The sequence below is a fragment of the Ascaphus truei genome, chromosome 3 (genome assembly GCF_040206685.1).
Source record: "Ascaphus truei isolate aAscTru1 chromosome 3, aAscTru1.hap1, whole genome shotgun sequence".
NCBI lineage: Eukaryota > Metazoa > Chordata > Amphibia > Anura > Ascaphidae > Ascaphus > Ascaphus truei.
This window is the reverse complement of record NC_134485.1, coordinates 242388767-242409750: the sequence shown is the minus strand read 5'-3', so window position 1 is coordinate 242409750 and position 20984 is coordinate 242388767. Positions and strand designations below refer to the sequence as shown.

General features: G+C 45.5%; 1 protein-coding gene across 1 annotated transcript in view; it reads left to right on the top strand.

Moving 5' to 3' along the window:
- The window catches only part of TMEM255B (transmembrane protein 255B), a 99877-nt gene that overhangs the window by 25396 nt on the left and 53497 nt on the right, over positions 1-20984 (top strand). The window lies entirely within an intron of this gene.

Here is a 20984-nt window from a genome sequence, read left to right as displayed (position 1 = left end):
AATTATGTTTTTTTTTAGGGCTGTGTGCCAATAAACAAAGATGTCTAATGTATGTCTGATAGCTTTGTTTTCTATATTAAAATACAATTCACGAAGAGAAATTAAATTAATATTTTGAATAGTATGGGGAATGTTCTTGAAATGGAATTATAGCTTTTACTGTATTTTACTTGAATTACAAGTGCTGATATTATGATTTTGTAAAGGACAGCAGAGCTCATGTCACATAGCAAAAGGACAAGAAATGGTTTGCAAATTTAATTCTCACAACAATTGCACATTCTCATTAAATATCATGTTTCTCTCCTGGGAATAATACCATACTATTCTATTTTGATCTATGTAGGCAGGATGAAATTATCTTATTTAGGAGAATTAAGGATATCCTTTTTCCCTTTCATGGCTGATGGATAGCACAAGTGACAGTGTTTATAACTGTGCCTAATGCTTAATGTTGTGAAAAAGTATCCCAAATTGTTTGTAAATTAAAGTTCTGGTCTCCACAGAGATCAATTCCAACATTTTCAATTCTGTATTAGCAATGAATATATATATTTTCTAACATTTGTAAAGAGCTTGTTAACATGTTGAGGCTTGTATTTTGGACACTATTATGTAAATTTGTGATGATGTGAAGGGTTAACTCCGTGACTGTGCAGGCTCAGGAGACCTCTCCCTAGCTGTAAGCTCTGCTAGGCTATTGCCAATTAGATCCTGTGCAAGATAGCCCTTTAGAAGACAGGAAGTTGCTTAGGTACAGTGCTTCCTGTTCATGAAGCTGAGAGCGCTGAAGGGTTCAAGTTGCCCACAGGAATTTTCCTGGGAACTGTATGACTCCACATCCAGGAATGGAGCAAGGAGGAAGGCATATCCCAGAGGATCTGCTTGGGATGGAACTGAACTTGCCTCCAAAGCTAAAGTAAGGGCTGAAATCGGCTTGATATTGTACTCGTTCTCTAAGTGCCTGTGAAGCTGTTTAACTTCTCTACCTGAATAAACAACATTATTCTGAGAATTAAGTGGTGTGAGTCCCTTACTGACCCACCAGGAGGCCACCCTGTTACATATGGTGTGAGAAGTGGGATAGCGCCTTCGGTAGTCAGTGTAAGGAACACACCTCAAAATTCACCAGCATGAACGTGGTTCGCTAAAAACCAGGCTGCACAGTGCTGGCGAGACATAACGGTAATAAATTCCATGGAAGTGGGAGCTAGCGAACTAGAGTCCACCGAAATTCCCACATGTTTGAAGTGTGATGAGCCTGGTCACACAGAGCTGTCATGTTCCTATGTAAAGGAGTTTGTGGCAAGCCAGGCTGCAGAGCATCAGTAACTGGAGCAGTATTTCCAGCAGCTGCAACAGCAAGCAACGGGAAAAATACAGAAGCTCCTAACAATGAGTGTGTGCCCAGTACTGCTGATGTGTCAGAATCTACCAAAGTAAAAAAGAAGAGATAGAAAAATAAAGCTGGTAGTTTGCTTGAAGAGGAGGTTGTAGTAATGTTTGGAGATTACCCTGAGACATTAGGAAAGCCTAGTGTTAGAGAGGTGCCGAGATGCCTGCTGTGCGAGGTGCTTACTGTTCAAGACACCTGCTGTCTGGCATACCTGCTGTCCAAGATATTCTGGAGGCCAGAGTGACTAGAAGATTCATCCCGGGAATGGCTGACTTTCCAGAGGCTTCTCAGAAAGATGTGCTGGGCCGGAACATAGTAGAGACCCGAGCGAGACGCAAAGTAAGTACAAAGGAAAAGTATGGACGTTTGAAGCAATGTGTGATTGTGCTCCAGTGAAATGTTATAAAGTGTCAGCAACTAAGATACTACAGGAATTTGAAGAAAGCTGCTTATGTGATTCAGTCCGGATATACAGGGTACGACAAATGCACTCACCCGCACGCCGTGGGTGAGTGTATTTTGGCCGCTGTCGAATGCTTACCTACGGCGGGGTCCGGCGGCGTGGTGCAGCGATCTCGGTTTGCCGAGCCTTGCAGATATACAGTAGATCCTACGTCTTTACCAAGTAAGCTGTGCATACCTATAAGCACATCTGCAATGCCGTTGCAATACTACAATCTTCTTTCCACAAGATGGAGACTAGAAGAATCCAGTTACGACAGAATAGTGCAATACAAAATCAGTTGTGCTACGTTGTCCGAAACAGGTTGCTCACCATGAAACAGCAGCTATAAAGGTTCTGTCTGTGATAAGGATAAGACAGAAATATATTCGTTATCATGCCCAGATAGAGACACCTCTGTTTGTGTCTTTTCATGCAAATAAAGTACGGCATCAAGGAAAAGAAGGACAAGACTACAGGTTTGTCCACTTGAAAAAAGAGAGGTCATGGGTAACAATTAGGTATGATGAGAACTGCAACAAGGTTGACGCACTGAAGATCAAAGATGCTGAGCCAGATGCAAATGATGTTTCCAGTGACAAGGGGGTTGTGTTTTTTGTGGATGAGCCTGAAATGGATGATGAACCTGAAGGCTGGAGGTCCCCTTGTACTGAATAAGCTTCTAAACATTGCTACTGTAGCAGACTTAACTCTCCAGATGTCACTTGGGAGTTAAGTCACATATCGGGGGGAAAAAAAAGACAGACTGAAGTAAAAGCGATGAATTTCAGTTCTGGTGTCGAACCGTTCCTATTCTCACCACTCAAGATAAAAGCAAAGAGAACCAGATCCAGGAGTTTCGGTGGAAACCAAAGAAACGATCCGACAGTGAGAAAGACACAGAAGGGATTAAAGCAAAGTTTGAAGACTTGTTGGAATGAAAGTCTAAGAAAAAGAAAAAGAAATTAAAGCCCAAGGTCCCTGGCAGTGAGGAATGTGTTTAGGGAGCTGTCGCCCCAAAGTAACACACATGACAAAGTCTAAAGATGACTACACCTGGAGACTAGGCTTTTTAATAAAGGTTGGTACCGTAAGAGAGACAGAGGTGTCATAAATTAGTCAGATAGCATTGGTAAACGGGGGGAAACCCCTAGCATGCCCCCCGGCCGATGTTCAGCCTGAGAAGGGGGGAGATATTTATTGGCTAACAAGGGCTACGCTCACTGTGCAAGCTCAGGAGACCATACCCTAGCTGTAAACTCTGGTATGCTGTTGGCAATTAGCTTCTGAGCAAGATAGGTCTTTCAAATACAGGAAGTTGCTTAGGTTCCTGTTCCTGAAAGAGCTGAAGGGTTCAAGTTGCCCACAGGGATTTTCCTGGGAACTGCACGACTCCACGGTCTGCAATGGAAAGGAGCCAGGAGGAAGTCATCTCCCAGATGATGTGCCTAGGATGGAACTGGACTTGCCCCCAAAGCTAAAGTAAGAACTGAAACAGACTTGATGATGTGCTTGTGCTCTAAGTGCCTTGCGGAGCTTTCTCCCTTCTCTGACTGAATAAACTTCATCATTCTGAGAATTAAGTGGTGTGAGAGTCCCTTACTGACCCAACCAAGAGGCCACCCTGTTACAAAGTTATATACGGTAAAACATTTTTATTTAGAAACGTTCAAATGTATATGTTATATTTACATCAAAAAGACATTTTGGCTAATTAAAACGATTTAGTGATTAATGTTTAATTATGTTTCTTTGGTAGTTATGTTAATACAGGATCTTATCTCGTGGTCAGCTTTTACATCTCAATAAGGAAAGTAAAACAGAGATATTTCCACATTGATTAATATGTACCCCAACTACTTATGTGTAACGAGGGCTCACCACAAACAGGACGGGACCGCGAGTCTGAGGTGGGGATGTTAGTAGCCACTGACCTACAACCGCGTAACCGCGTCCGGAGTGCAGAGTAATGGTCGTGTGGCCGGGTCAGGGTAGGAGAGATCTGGATGGTAGTATATGCTCGCCGTGGTCAGGGATTTGAGAGAGTAGAATCATCGTTATCTGTAGCTGTGGTCAAAGAGGAGAAAAGGTGGAAGTCCAGAAGCGAGCTGAGGTCAAGGGGTCAGAGAAGGTAGAGGTCCAGGTACGAGCTGTGGCCAAAACGGGAAGCAAAACAAGACAAGGCAAGGCAGTAGGTTGCTTGAGGCAAGCACACGAAACACAAACCTAAGTTTATGCTCAGCCAGTTTGAAGGAGGGCTGGCTGAGCATTAAAAGGACAGGCAGCCAATGGAAAGACAGCACACAGGTTCAAGTTAACGAATGCAAAACAGCCCACAGCTGCAGGGTAATGAGTAGTTAGACGTATGCTGTCCGCTGAATACACTACAGGTGTGGAGCAGCTGATGGAAGTGTTAACCCTTTGTTTGCCTGTGTCCACGCGGCGCCTGCGTGTAGGTAGCATGCGACGTGCGTCGTCCTTGTCTTCAGGGGATGCGTCACGGGGGCGGAGCCTGGGACCGGTCCTTGGTGTGTTTTCTTTCCAAGTGGTGCTGCGCCTGTGCGTAGGTTGTAGCTGACACGCATCACCCGTGACGTCGCGGGATGCCTCATGGAGGCGGGGCCTGAGCCCGATCCTGACATTCTGTTATTCTCAATATATTTTGGCTGTAAATCATATACCATCAGCCTTTGACTTTTTTTACTGGTGGATCTAGTCTTTCATTAAAACCTTGCATTACATTTGACACAAGTATGGGAGGTGTACCATATGAGTGACCACAACCTAATAAGTGTTACATAGGAAGTGTTTTTTTCCCTTTCCTGGTTACTAAACTCACAAATGAGATGATACATACATTGATGTGATTTCACAGCAAAGGTAGCATTTATCTCAGGGCAGAATGTGGTATGAATTCTTATATGCAGCAGTAATTATGAATGGGAAACACTACACAATAGGACAATCCTGTTATGCTGTGTTTCCCATTCAGAATTACTGCTGCCGAATTATGAATGGTTAATATTAAAAGGATGCCATTCGGCAAGACCAGCACCTGGTGAATGAATAGTTGCTATATGTGCTGGTGTGAATAATCATTGTGAAAGATGTATTAAAATGATTACAATGCGGGTTCAGAATAACAAATGAGTTTTTATTGTATACAAGTGTACACAGGGAGATAGCTTTGAAAAAAGCTCTCTGCCAACATAATGATCGGCAGTACCTTTTATACATTGCTAATGAGCAGGATGTAATTTCTCTTCAGAAGGACTTGGAGAGACTCGAAACGTGGGCAGGTAAATGGCAGATGCGGTTTAATACAGATAAATGTAAGGTTATGCATTTGGGATGCAAGAATAAAAAGGCGAATTACAAATTAAATGGGGATAAATTGGGGGAATCCTTGATGGAGAAGGTTTTAGGAATGCTTGTAGACAGCAGGCTTAGCAATAGTGCCCAAAGTCACGCAGTAGCTGCAAAGGCAAACAAGATCTTATCTTGCATCAAACGGGCAATGGATGGAAGGGAAGTAAACATAATTATGCCCCTTTACAAAGCATTTGTAAGACCACACCTTGAATATGGAGTACAATTTTGGGCACCAATCCTAAGAAAAGACATTATGGAACTAGAGAGAGTGCAGAGAAGAGCCACCAAATTAATAAAGGGGATGGACAATCTAACTTATGAGGAGAGACTAGCTAAATTAGATTTATTTACATTAGAAAAGAGGCGTCTAAGGGGGTATATGATAACTATATACAAATATATTCGGGGACAGTACAAGGAGTTTTCAAAAGAACTATTTATCCCCAGGACAGTACAAAGGACTCAGGTGCATCCCTTAAGGTTGTGTAGCCCCCTGTAAACAGCACGGGCTACTAAATCTTCCTACTACTGTGGTAAGCCCTGTTAAAGGCAGGCCCCAGTAGTAATCATGGGTTTTCCCCCTTGCAAAGCCCTGCCTGCGTGATTAATACAAGCATTACAAGCCTGTCTCTGCTGCCGGTCTGTGTAGAGGGGAGGTCTTGTTGATGTCATGAGGGGTGGGGCTGACCAAACTTTGTAGCGGTTCCTGTGTTCCTGCAGTCAGTCTGATGTGAGTGTTGTTCAGGAGTGGAGAGAGGAGGGAGTCTGGAGTGAGTTGTTCAGGAGGTCAGATGAGAATGTTGGAGTGTCTGGCTGGACAGTCAGATAGTAAGAGAGAGAGTGTAGCTAGGTTCCTGAGGAGTAGGGCCTAGTAGTTCAGAGGTGGATCCATGCCTCTCACCCTGCTTAGGGGGTGAGGGAAGAGCTAGCCCCACCCGTAGCGCCCTCGGTTGCGGGTGGAGGCAGGGAGAAAGATACCCTTCAGACCATCCTGAGGAGAATGATCAGGTGGGAGAGGAGGAGGAGGCATATCGTGTATCTGTATTGCTGTGCTGCTATTACTGCCCTGCCGACAGTGAGTACAATAAAGACTCTGTTGCTTTCAACATTGTGCCATGTGATTCTGGAGTATTCACCCCGGGACCAAGGGGGTTCTTCTATAAGGGTCTGTTCCCACATCCCTGGGAATTATAGAAGATGGAGGCGCTGCACCACTAAGACCACATGGAGGCCAATACCTCAGAAGCCTGGTCCTGTCTCCCCCATAACATCGCGGGAAGCTCAGGCCCTCCTGATCCAAACAGGTATGCACCACTCACAACCATGTAATCTGCCCTCACGCACCCTAGATACATCAGTTGAGTCTAAGGGGGGGGGGGAACAAGGGTTACAGTTGGAAGAAAGGAGATTTCACCAGCAACAAGGAAAAGGGTTCTTTACAGTAAGGTCAGTTAAAATGTGGAATTCATTACCCATAGAGACTGTGATGGCAGATACAATAGATTTGTTCAAAAAAAGGCTGGACATCTTTTTAGATAGGAAAGGTATACAGGGATATACCAAATAAGTATACATAGGAAGGATGTTGATCCAGGGATTAATCTGAATGCCAATTCTTGGAGTCAGGATGGAATTTATTTTTCCCCTTATGAGATATCATTGGATGATATGACTCTGGGGTTTTTTGTTTGCCTTCCTCTGGATCAACAAGTAAGAGTAGATATAGGATAAAGTATCTGTTGTCTAATTTAGCATTGGTTGAACTTGATGGACGTACGTCTTTTTTCAACCTCATCTACTATGTAACTATATGTAATACGCCCCTTCAGAAGGGGCTGGCTTAGAGAATTGAAAAATACAGAAATTATACAAATAATGCTAAAAAAAAATCTTATCCAAGCTAAATTCTATTTGTTATGCAACCTTTCCTCTATATTTTTCTGCTGATGTCGGGGGCCTTGTGGTTTCCTGATTACATAGAACACATTGCAACCTTGGGTATGCCTGATGTCAATTATGAGAAGTGGCTCCTTATCTCAACCGTCACACATTCTGAGGGTCAGAACAACATTCATTCCTGAAAATTTGTGGGGGTTGATATCTGCCGGGAGCGACTGCATAAATATCATTCTTGCACGCATCTCACATAATTCATTTACTCAAAGTGTCGGAACAAACAAAATGGCTGCTCTGATCCTTGTGACTGACTTATGATCCTTGAGGCTCACACACGCCTGGGTGATCCCCCCCCCCCCACCTCCCCCTTCCTTATATCCATTCTTCACATCATGTTTCATTATTATATGCAAATTACAAACAGTAATTGTACCAGAATTTATATTTACCTCAGATAAATTAAACTAAAAAATGAATACACCTCAAATATAAAAACTACATATCTATATAGAGTGTATCTACATATATGCATTGTGTGCTCTGTAAAAAAAAAAAAGCACAAAACACCTCAACATGGCACAGTATTGTTTATTCTAACAAAAATTATTAAACATGTTGAATTCTTTTTGTTATAACACACACTACTGATCGATGTGGGGGTGTTTTTGCACTTCTTTAGAGAACACATTGAATTTGGATGGTGAAGGAGCATCACATATAGCTGCAGACATCCACACACACTCTCCACGTGGATCAATCTACTTATTGCTATCTTTGGAGTAAAATAAAGTCCAGAGTTATTCATCTGTAGTTATATTTATTGCCTTACCAACTGCATTTGTATTTGCATTTTTATTATTTTACACAAGTATATCAATCTGTTTTATATGCATATGTAATTGTGTTTTTACCTACGTCATGAAACTATCTTGGTTAATTGAGCACAGAAGCTTATCTATTTCCAAAATTAGTGTATATCCCTACATAGGCGCATTTTGCTACAGTATATCTCTCCTAAATATACAGAATTAAAAAATATAGAACAAATGACAACGACACTGTATCTCAAATAGACAAATGAATCGCTTACTAAAAAAAACAATATTAAAAATAAAACATGATAGTCAGGGCATCAATATATACAATGCAAGGCAATGGAACATCTAAATGAAACTGATGCTGACTATTACCTACAGTACATTGATGAAAATCAACATTGGATGGTGGAATTAAAGGAATTGAATGGAAGGAGAGTTTAAACTAGGATGGAAGGGGGAGTGAAATAAAACAGATAAACTAAATAGAATAGAGGAAGATACAAGGGGTTATGGAGATAGAATGGGGGCAAGTGCGAGTATGATAAGCAGCGAGACACCCATAGTAAATACAGATAATATTAGAAAACTTCTAAAGACGAAAACAAGTGGGCGCAGAAAGGAAGGAGCAGATCAAATAATAATACAGGCTGAAAAAAACCTGAAATGCATGCTTGCTAATGCAAGAAGCCTGACAGATAAAATGGGGGAGCTTGAATTAATAGCTGCAAGGGAGCAGTGTGATATCATAGGCATTACTGAAACATGGTGGGATGAAACTCATGACTGGGCAATTAATTTAGAGGGTTATTCCCTTTTTCGGAAGGATCGAACAAATACTGCTGCGGCCGAGTTTATTCGAGCATTTGCCCGTTCTCGGCCGCAGCAGTAAACTGGCGCGCGCCGGAGGGTGCCGGGCGCGCGCCGAAACAGCGGAAGAGCGCCCTCCGATCGGGGCGCTCTCCCTCCCGCTGCCGGGTCCGCCGGGTCCCCCGGAACCCCCTGCCTCCATCCTCCACATCGCGGGACACCAGGGTTCCCTCGGGGAGCCCTGGACGCGCGTGCAGGGGGCGCAGGCTCCCGATGACGCGTGACCGCGCCGCACGCCGAGGGGCGGCCACTAGCAAGCCGGGAAATCTCCCGGCTTGCGGAACCGGCCACACTTTAATAAAGTGTGTCGGTAGTGTAGAAGGGGAGGTGGAGTATGTTTATATGTTAAACCGGATGTAAAACCTATTATAAGGGAAGCTGTTTATGAAGGGAATGATGAAAATGTAGAGACCTTGTGGATAGAAATTAGCAGTGGAGGTAAAAGTATAAAGCAAATGTTTGTGGGAATATGCTATAAACCACCAAATATCTGTGAGATTGAGGAAGCTAAAATACTTTTGCAAATGGAGAAGGCATCAAAACTGGATCATGTTTGCATAATGGGTGTGTAGACGGACGTTCACAGAGGTACACACTTGTAGTCGTTTATAATGTGAAATTATAATAAGGCTTTATTGTGCCTTTTCCTTTTCATCAGGAAATTCATCCAAACAGGGGGGGGGGAACAAAGCTTCTATTCACTTGGGAGTATTTCTAGTGAAACACTATGCAATAAGTCACATCTCCCTTAATCAAGCAGTTCTCGCAGCCCCAAAACATATAACATGAAATAAGCAGATATAAGCAGTCTCTTAAGTGTAGCCTGGTGCTCCCGCAGGTCCTTGAGACCCCCCTCCCTTGTAGCAGTGCGGTCGCGGGTGCCGTCGGAGCCAGCGCCGGGGCCGACGGCTACTTCCAAGGGTGGGGGCCGGAGCGGGGAGTCGCGCGCTGTTCCCTGATGCGGCCGGTTGCCGGGGACGCGAGCGGCCCGTTGTTAGGGCCGCGATCGCGTTGCCGAGGCCCCGGCGGCTCAGGGTACAGGGCACCGCCATTGCGCAACAGCTCGCGCATGCGCAGGGATAGCCAGGCGGCAGGAGAGCTCCAGAGAGGTCGCGCATGCGCAGGACAGAGCCTAGAGAGGTTGCGACGGCCATTAGGGGTTAGCGCAGGCGCAGGAAAGGCGCGCACGCGGCCCCAATGTATTTGCAGCCTCCACGGGACTACAACTCCCATGAGGCTTAGGGGCAAGCACATCAGGTGCCTCCGTGTGGCCAATAAGGGCCAAGGATTTCCAGAGGGAGAAATAAGATACATTTCGCGCGCTGAGAACGGCAGTTGGAGCTGGGGAGCTGTGAGGGAAGGAAGGGTGCAGAGAGCATGTGCAGCTCCTGCATCGAGTAAGGTCCCCCACATCCCAAGTAAGGCCTCAACTCCCCACCAGGTTAGTGGGTAAGTGCTGAGGGACGGCCCAAGATAGGGACGCTGCCCTTAGTGCGTGTGTGTGTGCTGTCTTGACAGGATCACGGCTGGCAGTGCTGTGAGGCCTGACAAGAAGGCATAGTGCTAGTGTGCAGCAAGTTGCTGTACGCGTTCCGAAGTTTGCAGTGCGTAGCTGCTAGTGTTAGTGTTCAGTAAGAGTCAGGACTGGGACGAGTTAGGGGAGTGGGGCAGGTTATTACCCCGCAGGCCCTAGGAGTTTTCCCCAAGCCACCCCAGGTTGCGGTACATCAGGGACAGGCCCTAGGTTAGTGTTCCTGTCACTTTAGGGTTAGTTAGGGATAGACAGGGATAGCGGCGGTTGCTGTTCCCGTGATGCGGTTGGTGTTGCCGTGATTCGGTTGTGTTCCCGTGAAGCGGTGGGACCCTCGTTGGGGTTCCTGGAGAAGTACCTGGATAGGATCAGACGGATGCATCGCACGTCTGACCCTTTGAGAAGAGTGTTGCAGGCCCGAGTATCGGAGTGCTCGGAAGGTACCTCTGTATTATATGTGCACCAACAGGCCTAGTAGTTCTTAGTGACTGCGCAGTCACCCACGTTCTCTCCTAGAGTGCGGGACATTGGGTGGGGATTCTCGGGACACTGGGTGGGATCACCTAGTGTTGGGGAAGCGTCCTGCGCGACGCAGTAAGTGTCTCCTCTAGAGAGGGACACAGGTTATGATGATATTGCTGTGATCTGTTTTCTTGCATGTTCAGTAAAGTCCCTAGTTAATATATATATCTGTGTGAGTATCGATTATTGTGATTGTCCTGTGAGGAACCACTCCCCCTCTGGTGGGAGCCATCGCAGGTGGAGGCGCTGCATCGTTGGAAGTAAGTACCCCTAGTATAAATGCCCCAGGTTCCCCATGGCGGAAGCTCAGCCCTCCTGTGAGCCAACAGGTTTAGCACCACACTGAGAAGTTGTCAGATACACCTACACACCCCAATCTCACTTAAGGGGGGGGGGAAAGAGGGCTACATTTGGAGGCGCTGCTGAGATACAGACCTGAGGTGCCCTGTTCCATTTTTTTTTCCAAATTGTCCAAGTCTCATTTTTTTTTCTCACCATGTTTGTTAAGTCCGGACACGAGGTCCTTGCCTGGGCTTTGAGGCAATATATGGAACCCGGCTGGGTGTTGGCGGTAGGAGGCCTTCCCGCAAATACACCCGCGGTCGTGGTTCAGTACTATATGCGTAAAATTCCAGGGTGGCCGCACGCATGTTTCTAAGAGGAAGAACACGATCCCACGGGCCTATGGAAAACGATACTTTTTGTGGCCATCCCCACTGCGGATATATGCCTGGCAGAGGCACCGTCCGCCCTGTGTATGCCCGGGGGCCCGTCTGAGGGGTACCCCCTAGTTTACGCCGACCCCGCCAAATGGCGTCTCCCGCCAGAGCAGGGGAGCGCACGTGCTGCTGGCTGCAAGCCTGCACTAAATTGTGTTGAAGAAAACTGTCCGGGATTGGCGGGAAAACCAGAAGGCTACCCCCCTATCTATACAGAGAGCCCTAGTGTAATTGCAGAGACTGTGATTAAAATGGAGTCTCTCTCTAGCAGTGAGTCACACCTAAGATGGCGGCTCCCGCCAAGTCGGGAGAGCACCAGGACTGTGCAAGAAATTGTTGCAGAGTATTGTCCGGGTTGGGCGCGAAAACCTGAACCCCGCCCCTGCACGGTGAGTGACTCAGCACAGAGCCACCACCACTCCCTTGTAGAAATTGCCCCTCCTTCAGATTCCACCAGGGGGAGCAAGCCTTGTTATCTTCAAGCATACAGTGAAGCCGCTACTAATTCTTTCACTTCAGCGATGGAGGTAGTGGAGGGGCCGTGTGCTCAAATGGACTTTTCAGACGCTGAGCCGGAGCCGCTGAAGGCAGAGCTCCAGATGTCGGAACCCCAGATGTTGGTTCCAGACCCGGTTCCCGAGCAGGAACCACCGAGACCAGAACCACAGATTCCGGAAGCCCAGGGTAAGATGTTTATACCCCCATCTTTGTCTGGTGACTCCAGCGGCCAACCGCTCGTGGTGATGCGCCTGCCGGCGGACCACTCCAGTGAGGTCACCGAGCCAACCACCTCAGCTGATGCAGACCGTGATATGGGCCCGTGTGCCCTGCAACGGCCAGTCCGGCCTACCACCGAGGTACCAGCGGTCCCAGGCTTGGGATCAGTACCTGCCAACAGCCCCAGGGGTGTCGGGTGTGAGCTCCCCGGTGATCGTGGAGCCTGGTGACTCCAAAGGTAGGGTCACCCGGGCGATGGGCTCACCCCGTCATCGCGTCCTGGTGGAGGTGTCTCCCCCAGAAGATCTCTGCAGACCAGGGAACGAATCCGACCTCATCAAGGAATCCGGTACAACGGACCGGAGCGACACTTACTCCTGCGCGAGGAATCTCCAAGCTTGGCCTTTTCAAGACACGGGCCGGCACAAAGAGGTTATGCTGTCCACAGAAGATGTTACCGTTAAAGGGATTGCTGGAGCGGACAAAGACTGTGTGGAGAAGGATTCAGGGAAAGGTGCCTCCTTTAAGCCCAACAAGGAGCGCTCCATTCACCATGTAGTGGACCGCGGGAAAGGTCCTGGCCTCCGGGTCTACCGCATCCTTGCCATGGATGGCCGGGTAAAGGCCTGGCCCAGAGACACTGTGCTATTCCTTCCACCAGGGGGAGGAAGTAGTACAGAACCGGTGACTGTCACCCCAGAGCGTGCTCTACAGGAGATTTTTCTAGCGGAGGCTCACGGACGCAAAAGTGAGGTACCCCCACATGATCAGTTAGGGGCACCCCACAAATGGTCTCAGCTAGTCTCGGGTATAGTATGGTGTGAAGTGCCTTGTAATCGGATGTTTAATGATCACATGATAAGTTGTATTTTCTACGCCCTGCATTTTGATTATATAACTATTATGTCGTGTGATGTCGTTCCTCAAGCGGGGACGTTGTATTTTCCACCAGGGGGAGAGTGTAGCCTGGTGCTCCCGCAGGTCCTTGAGACCCCCCTCCCTTGTAGCAGTGCGGTCGCGGGTGCCGTCGGAGCCAGCGCCGGGGCCGACGGCTACTTCCAAGGGTGGGGGCCGGAGCGGGGAGTCGCGCGCTGTTCCCTGATGCGGCCGGTTGCTGGGGACGCGAGCGGCCCATTGTTAGGGCCGCGATCGCGTTGCCGAGGCCCCGGCGGCTCAGGGTAAAGGGCGCCGCCATTGCGCAACAGCTCGCGCATGCGCAGGGATAGCCAGGCGGCAGGAGAGCTCCAGAGAGGTCGCGCATGCGCAGGACAGAGCCTAGAGAGGTTGCGACGGCCATTAGGGGTTAGCGCAGGCGCAGGAAAGGCGCGCACGTGGCCCCAATGTATTTGCAGCCTCCACGGGACTACAACTCCCATGAGGCTTAGGGGCAAGCACATCAGGTGCCTCCGTGTGGCCAATAAGGGCCAAGGATTTCCAGAGGGAGAAATAAGATACATTTCGCGCGCTGAGAACGGCAGTTGGAGCTGGGGAGCTGTGAGGGAAGGAAGGGTGCAGAGAGCATGTGCAGCTCCTGCATCGAGTAAGGTCACCCACATCCCAAGTAAGGCCTCAACTCCCCACCAGGTTAGTGGGTAAGTGCTGAGGGACGGCCCAAGATAGGGACGCTGCCCTTAGTGCGTGTGTGTGTGCTGTCTTGTCAGGATCACGGCTGGCAGTGCTGGGAGGCCTGACAAGAAGGCATAGTGCTAGTGTGCAGCAAGTTGCTGTACGCGTTCCGAAGTAGCTGCTAGTGTTAGTGTTCAGTAAGAGTCAGGACTGGGACGAGTTAGGGGAGTGGGGCAGGTTATTACCCCGCAGGCCCTAGGAGTTTTCCCCAAGCCACCCCAGGTTGCGGTACATCAGGGACAGGCCCTAGGTTAGTGTTCCTGTCACTTTAGGGTTAGTTAGGGATAGACAGGGATAGCGGCGGTTGCTGTTCCCGTGATGCGGTTGGTGTTGCCGTGATTCGGTTGTGTTCCCGTGAAGCGGTGGGACCCTCGTTGGGGTTCCTGGAGAAGTACCTGGATAGGATCAGACGGATGCATCGCACGTCTGACCCTTTGAGAAGAGTGTTGCAGGCCCGAGTATCGGAGTGCTCGGAAGGTACCTCTGTATTATATGTGCACCAACAGGCCTAGTAGTTCTTAGTGACTGCGCAGTCACCCACGTTCTCTCCTAGAGTGCGGGACATTGGGTGGGGATTCTCGGGACACTGGGTGGGATCACCTAGTGTTGGGGACGCGTCCTGCGCGACGCAGTAAGTGTCTCCTCTAGAGAGGGACACAGGTTATGATGATATTGCTGTGATCTGTTTTCTTGCATGTTCAGTAAAGTCCCTAGTTAATATATATATCTGTGTGAGTATCGATTATTGTGATTGTCCTGCGAGGAACCACTCCCCCTCTGGTGGGAGCAATCGCAGGTGGAGGCGCTGCATCGTTGGAAGTAAGTACCCCTAGTATAAATGCCCCAGGTTCCCCATGGCGGAAGCTCAGCCCTCCTGTGAGCCAACAGGTATAGCACCACACTGAGAAGTAGTCAGATACACCTACACACCCCAATCTCACTTAAGGGGGGGGGGAAGAGGGCTACATAAGAATAAAAGTCTTATCTGTTTCTTGGAGGGAAAATCTCACTTCCTGGTTCAGCTTCAGGTGCAGTAGTTTTCCCTGTGTCTTGAAATCAGGTCTGCTGTGCAGAGCTCAAGACTGGTCAGCTCCAAGGGTCAGCTCTCAGTCAGAGCTAAAGAGTCACTTCCTGTCTGAACAGACAGGTTTTTGTAAACAATCTAATCAGGCAGGTGGTGTTTAGTAATTAACTACCAGAGGTTAACCACCACACTGCTGGATTAAAGGCACATTACTGAACAGGGATAAGTCCCCTGTTACAGGGTGATTTTAATTATCAAGACATAGACTGGGGCAATGAGATTAGCATTACAACAACAGGAAACAGGTTTTGGGGGGTGCTTGAAGACAATTGCATGACCCAAATTATTGAGGAACCAACCAAGAGAGGGGCAATACTGGATTTGGTAAAATCAAACAATGTAGAAGTAATACAAATATTCAAGTCCTGGAACATTTAGGTAACAGTGATCATAACATGGTCTCATTTGAAATAAATTATCAAAAAACAGACAAAGGACTTAAACTTTAGAAAGGCAGATTTTAATAAACTGAGGACTAATCTACAAGTAATACATTGGGATGATGTTTTTGCAGGGAAAAATGTAGAAGATAAATGGGCAGTCTTTAAAACATTGTTAGAAAAGCACACTTATCAGTGTATACCCTTGAGTAATAATTATAAAAGAAATAAGTCAAAACCAATGTGGTTAAATAAACAGGTAGGGGAGGAAATGGAAAAGAAGAGGCAGGCATTTAGATTCTTTAATTCAGAGGTGACGGAGGCAGCATATCAGAATTATAAGGAACGTAACAAAATTGCAAAATGGCAATTAAATTAGCAAAATTGGATAATGCAAAAAGGATTGCAATACAAAGAAAGATCAACCCTAAAAAATTATTTAAGTGCCTTATTAACAAAAAAATCAGAAAATAAAATATAGGACCCTTTCAGTGTGAGATGGGCAGGAAGATTATTGGAGATAAGGAAAAAGCAGAGGTATCAAACAAATTCTTGGCCTCTGTGTTTACCAGGGAAGAATCAATTTCAATTGTAGTGCCGCAGGAGGAAGCCACAACCTCTATATTAATGAACAATTGGTTAACGGAGGAAGAAGTTCATAGGAGACTTGATAAAATTAAAGTAAATAAGTTACCTGGCCCCGATGGCATACATCCAAGAGTTCTCATGGAGTTAAGTTCAGCAATAGCCAAACCATTACATTTAATATTCAAGGACTCAATTTCCACAGGCTCAGTACCACAAGATTGGCGTAAAGCAGATGTAGTGCCTATGTTTATAAAGGGAGCAATATTACAACTGGAGAATTACAGACCTGTAAGTCTGACTTCAATAGTGGAGAAGCTACTTGAAGGTTTAATACGGGATCATATTCAGGAATACCTAATGGAAAACAACATTATTAGTAATAGTCAGCATGGATTTATGAAGGATAGATCATGACAAACTAACCTTATTTGTTTCTTTAAGGAGGTAAGTAGGAATTTAGACCAGGGTAATGCAGTTGATGTGGTCTACTTAGATTTTGCAAAGGCTTTTGATACGGTTCCACACAAGAGGTTGGTGTACAAAATAAAGCAAATTGGACACAGTAAAAATATATGCACCTGGATTGAAAACTGGTTGAAGGATAGACAACAGAGGGTTGTCATAAATTGAACTTTTTCAGGATGGGCTAAGGTCGTGAGTAGAGTACCTCAGTGTTCGGTACTGGGACCCCTGCTTTTTAACTTGTTTATTAATGACCTTGAGGTTGGCATAGAGAGCAAAGTCTCCATCTTTGCTGATGACACTAAATTGTGTAAGGTAGTAGAATCAGAGCAGGATGTAATTTCTCTCCAGAAGGACTTGGTGAGACTGGAAACTTGGGCAGGTCAATGGAAGATGATGTTTAATACAGATAAATGTAAGGTTTTACATTTAGGGAAGCAAGAATAAACTGGCGACTTACAAATTAAATGGGGATAAATTGGGGGAATCCTTGATGGAGAAGGATTTAGGAGTGCTTGTAGACAGCAGGCTTAAGCAATAGTGCCCAAAGTCATGCAGTAGCTGCAAAGGCAAACACGATCTTATCTTGCATTAAACGGGCAATGGATTGAAGGGAAGTAAACATAATTATGCCCCTTTACAAAGCATTAGTAAGACCACACCTTGAATATGGAGTACAATTTTGGGCACCAGTCCTTAGAAAAGACATTCTGGAACTAGAGAGAGTGCAGAGAAGAGCCACTAAATTAATAAAGGGGATGGACAATCCATCTTATGAGGAGAGGCTAGCTAAATTAGATTTATTTACATTAGAAAGGGGCGTCTAAGAGGGGATATGATAACTATATATACAAATATATAGTTGGGACAGTACAAGGAGCTTTCAAAAAAACTATTTATTACAAGGACAGTACAAAGGACTCGGGGCCATCCCTTAAGGTTGGAGGAAAGGAGATTTCCCCAGCAACAAAGGAAAGGGTTCTTTACAGTAAGGGCAGTTAAAATGTGGAATTCATTACCCATGGAGACTGATGGCAGATACAATAGATTAAAAAAAAAAAAAAAGGCTTGACATCTTTTTAGAAAGGAAAGGTATACAGGGATATACCAAATAAGTAAACATGAGAAAGATATAAAGGAGTAATCTGATTGCCAATTCTTGCAGTCAGGAAGGAATTTATTTTTCCCCTTATGAGATATCATTGGATGATATGTCACTGGGGTTTTGTTTGCCTTCCTCTGGATCAATATACTGTAAGTATAGATATAGGATAAAGTATCTGTTGTCTAAATTTAGCATAGGTTAAACTTGATGGAGATATGTCTTTTTCAACCTTATCTATTATGTAACTATCTAATTCTACTGTATTGTATTGTATTGTATTTCTTTATTTATATAGCGCCATAAATGTACATAGCGCTACACAGTAGTAATACATATCATATAAATAACAAATAATATAAATAACAGATCATGGGAATAAGTGCTTCAGACATACTGTAAGAGTAACATTAAGGAAGGAGTCCCTGCTCCGAGGAGCTTACAATCTAATTGGTAGGTAGGGAGAACGTACAGAGACAGTAGGAGGGAATACTAGTAAGTGCGTGTGCAGGGGCCAAGCTTTATGTGTCATGTGTCCATGATTATCCAGTGCTACTCATATGCTTCTTTAAGCAGATGTGTCTTCAGGTGAGTCTTAAAGGTGGATAGCGAGGGGGCTAGTCGAGTATTTAGGGGAAGGGCATTCCAGAGGTGTGGGGCAGAAAGTGAGAAAGGTTTGAGGCGGGAGAGAGCTTTAGATACAAAGGGGGCAGAAAGAAGACATCCTTGAGAAGAACGCAAGGTCGGGATGGTGCATAGCGAGAAATTAGGGCTGAGATGTAAGGAGGGGCAGAAGAATGTAAAGCTTTAAAAGTGAGCAGGAGAATTGAGTGTGAGATACGTGAGATACTGTAACAAATGAGCAACAGTTCTCATGTAAAATGGAAGCCTTATCAATATCTAGACTAGAACAGAACAAAGTTTCATAGATCGGTGCTACCAAAACTTGGTTACAGACACAAATCAGTATCAACACTGATGCGAAGATATAACATGTATTTAAACTTGCGTGAAGAAGGAATAATCATGGCAGTATGATGTGAGGAGATGAATGAAATAAAGCAGGTGTCATGCTCACTATAAAGGGAGGTATATTTAAACAATGTACTGGTAGATAATGCAGATGACTGCTGTATATAAAAGACAGCAATCTCCGGTTTTCTTCCTATTGTGGACTACCTCCCTGGAGCCTGCAGAGTCCAACAGCAAATCCTCCCATAATGAAAACCAACATGTGGTAAGGGAATGATATTACTCACAGTCTGTTGCCGTCCTTCCTGTCTTGGCGTGCGTTCCTCTCTGACGAAGCGTTACTACAAGCGTGAAACGCGTTAGAGTACGTTGTTTGTGCCATGTTGTCACCTCTTCAATTAATATAATGTTTTAGTCTTTAAATTGTAGCCCCTTCAACTTTTTGCTGCTGTGCTCTGTTTTTCTACCGAATTTCTCCTTATCAATATCTATATTGAGTCCCAAGGGTGATAGACTATTTAATCGGTGTATCCAAAATATTTTTTTTTTATGGTGAGATGGCTCTAATTCGGTCACTCCTCTTGGATTTCTTTTGATTATATCTATACCCATACATATTAAACCCTTGGGATCTTGTTGGTCAGGTGGTGTACTTTTAAAAAATGATTTGACATGTTATGAGTATACAATCCTTTTTCAACATTTCTAATGTGTTCAGCTATACGTCATTTCAGTTTCCTCGTAGTCTGACCAATGTATTATTTCTTATAAGTACATGATAACAAATAACTCTCTGTGAAATTGTCCAAGGGGGACATTTAACTACCTGGGATGGTGATTGCTACTCGCCATTATGTAACTGATACAGTCCACCTTTTTATTGAAATTCTTGGTTGCAATATTTCCATTTTCCCCACAGCTTTATTTGTATTTTTGTGTGTCATAACAGCATAAAATCTACACGTTTTGTGAACATGGTGGGGGGAGTTCCAGAGCCCCAGGGAGCAGTGCTCCACTGGACTAGGCCAGATATCCCCATAGGCCCCAGCTAGACCCCGCCCCACTATTGGTTGTTGTGCTGTAGGGAAGGCCCCCAGATAGGGAAGCTCCCATTAGCACATTAGTGTCAGGTTAGTGCACTGGTGACGGACGCCACACGGTGAGCTGTGGCCTGCGGTCTGGGACCAGACCACAGGCATTCTAATAGACATTTAAAGGGACACCCTCCAGCTGGAGCTCCCTCCAGAGGCGGACGCCTGAGGACAAGAGAGGGAGAGAGGAGCAGCAGACCGCTGCGTGGGATCACGTTGCGGGTTCGACGGATCAACCATCCAAGTCGGCCTGGTCTGGCCTAATACCAGGAAGGTACACTACGTGCACCAACAGCGATACACAGTGGGTGGCACTACTCCACACACTCTTTGTGTGGGCCTAGCTCTGGGGACACCAGGGTGGTTAGGTGCCCAGGGCACCTCAGTACTTTGGAGGTTCCATCGGGGTGGTGTTATGGTGTGGGCATTGCATTGTGGTGCCCTAACATTGTGTTATATTGTGTGTGTACTGCTATATATTCGTGTTGTTTGTGTTCAGTAAATACTCTTGTTATATACCCTGTGTGTGTAATTACTGTCTGTATTGGTTCCTGTGAGGGGTTATCCTGATGTACTAGGATCCTTCTCAGGTGGAGGCGCTGTAGCCAGAGGAACGAGACCACCCCAGGCTCCTAGCGGCGGAGGCCTAGGCCTCTTGTAAGCCACACAGGTAATCATCAGCACGTGTAGTTCCCTTAGACATGGGGAAAGGGGGCTGCACACTGTTCAGATAAGCTAAACAAATGTTCATTTGGGGAGATTGCTTCTTTAAGTCAGGGTTTCTTTAGTTACATCTTGACACACAAATTGAAAGCATCCCACTGCGCCAAGTAAATAACTTTCTATAACAATCAAATAGAAAAGCAGATAAGTTCAACTTGTGGGATAAAAATGTAAAGCTGGAACAGTACTTTCTTACATTAAAATATTTCCAAAGTCTTATTATATTGGCAATACATTTCAAAACAATTACTGGTATTCAAATAGGCTTTGAATGGGCCAGGTCTAATGAACATATAAAAAATATTTCCTGCTACTTAATGTTGATCTTAAGTGTACTAATGTAAACGCAATCTACGTGCTCTTTATGGGGTATATCCTGGAATTCAGATCATATGTAGTATAATAAAAACAAAAGACAAACTTTGCATAACTGTTTTGCCAATAGTTCCAGCTCAACATTTGCTTGAATGCAATGTTAGCGGTACATGTTTTAAAAAAAAATATTATATATATATATATACAGTCATGTGAAAAAGAAAGTACACCCTCTTTGAATTCCATGGTTTTACATATCAGGACCAGGACATAATAACAATCATCTGTTCCTTAGCAAGTCTTAAAATAGGTAAATACAACCTCAGATGAACAACAGCACATGACATATTACACCGTGTCA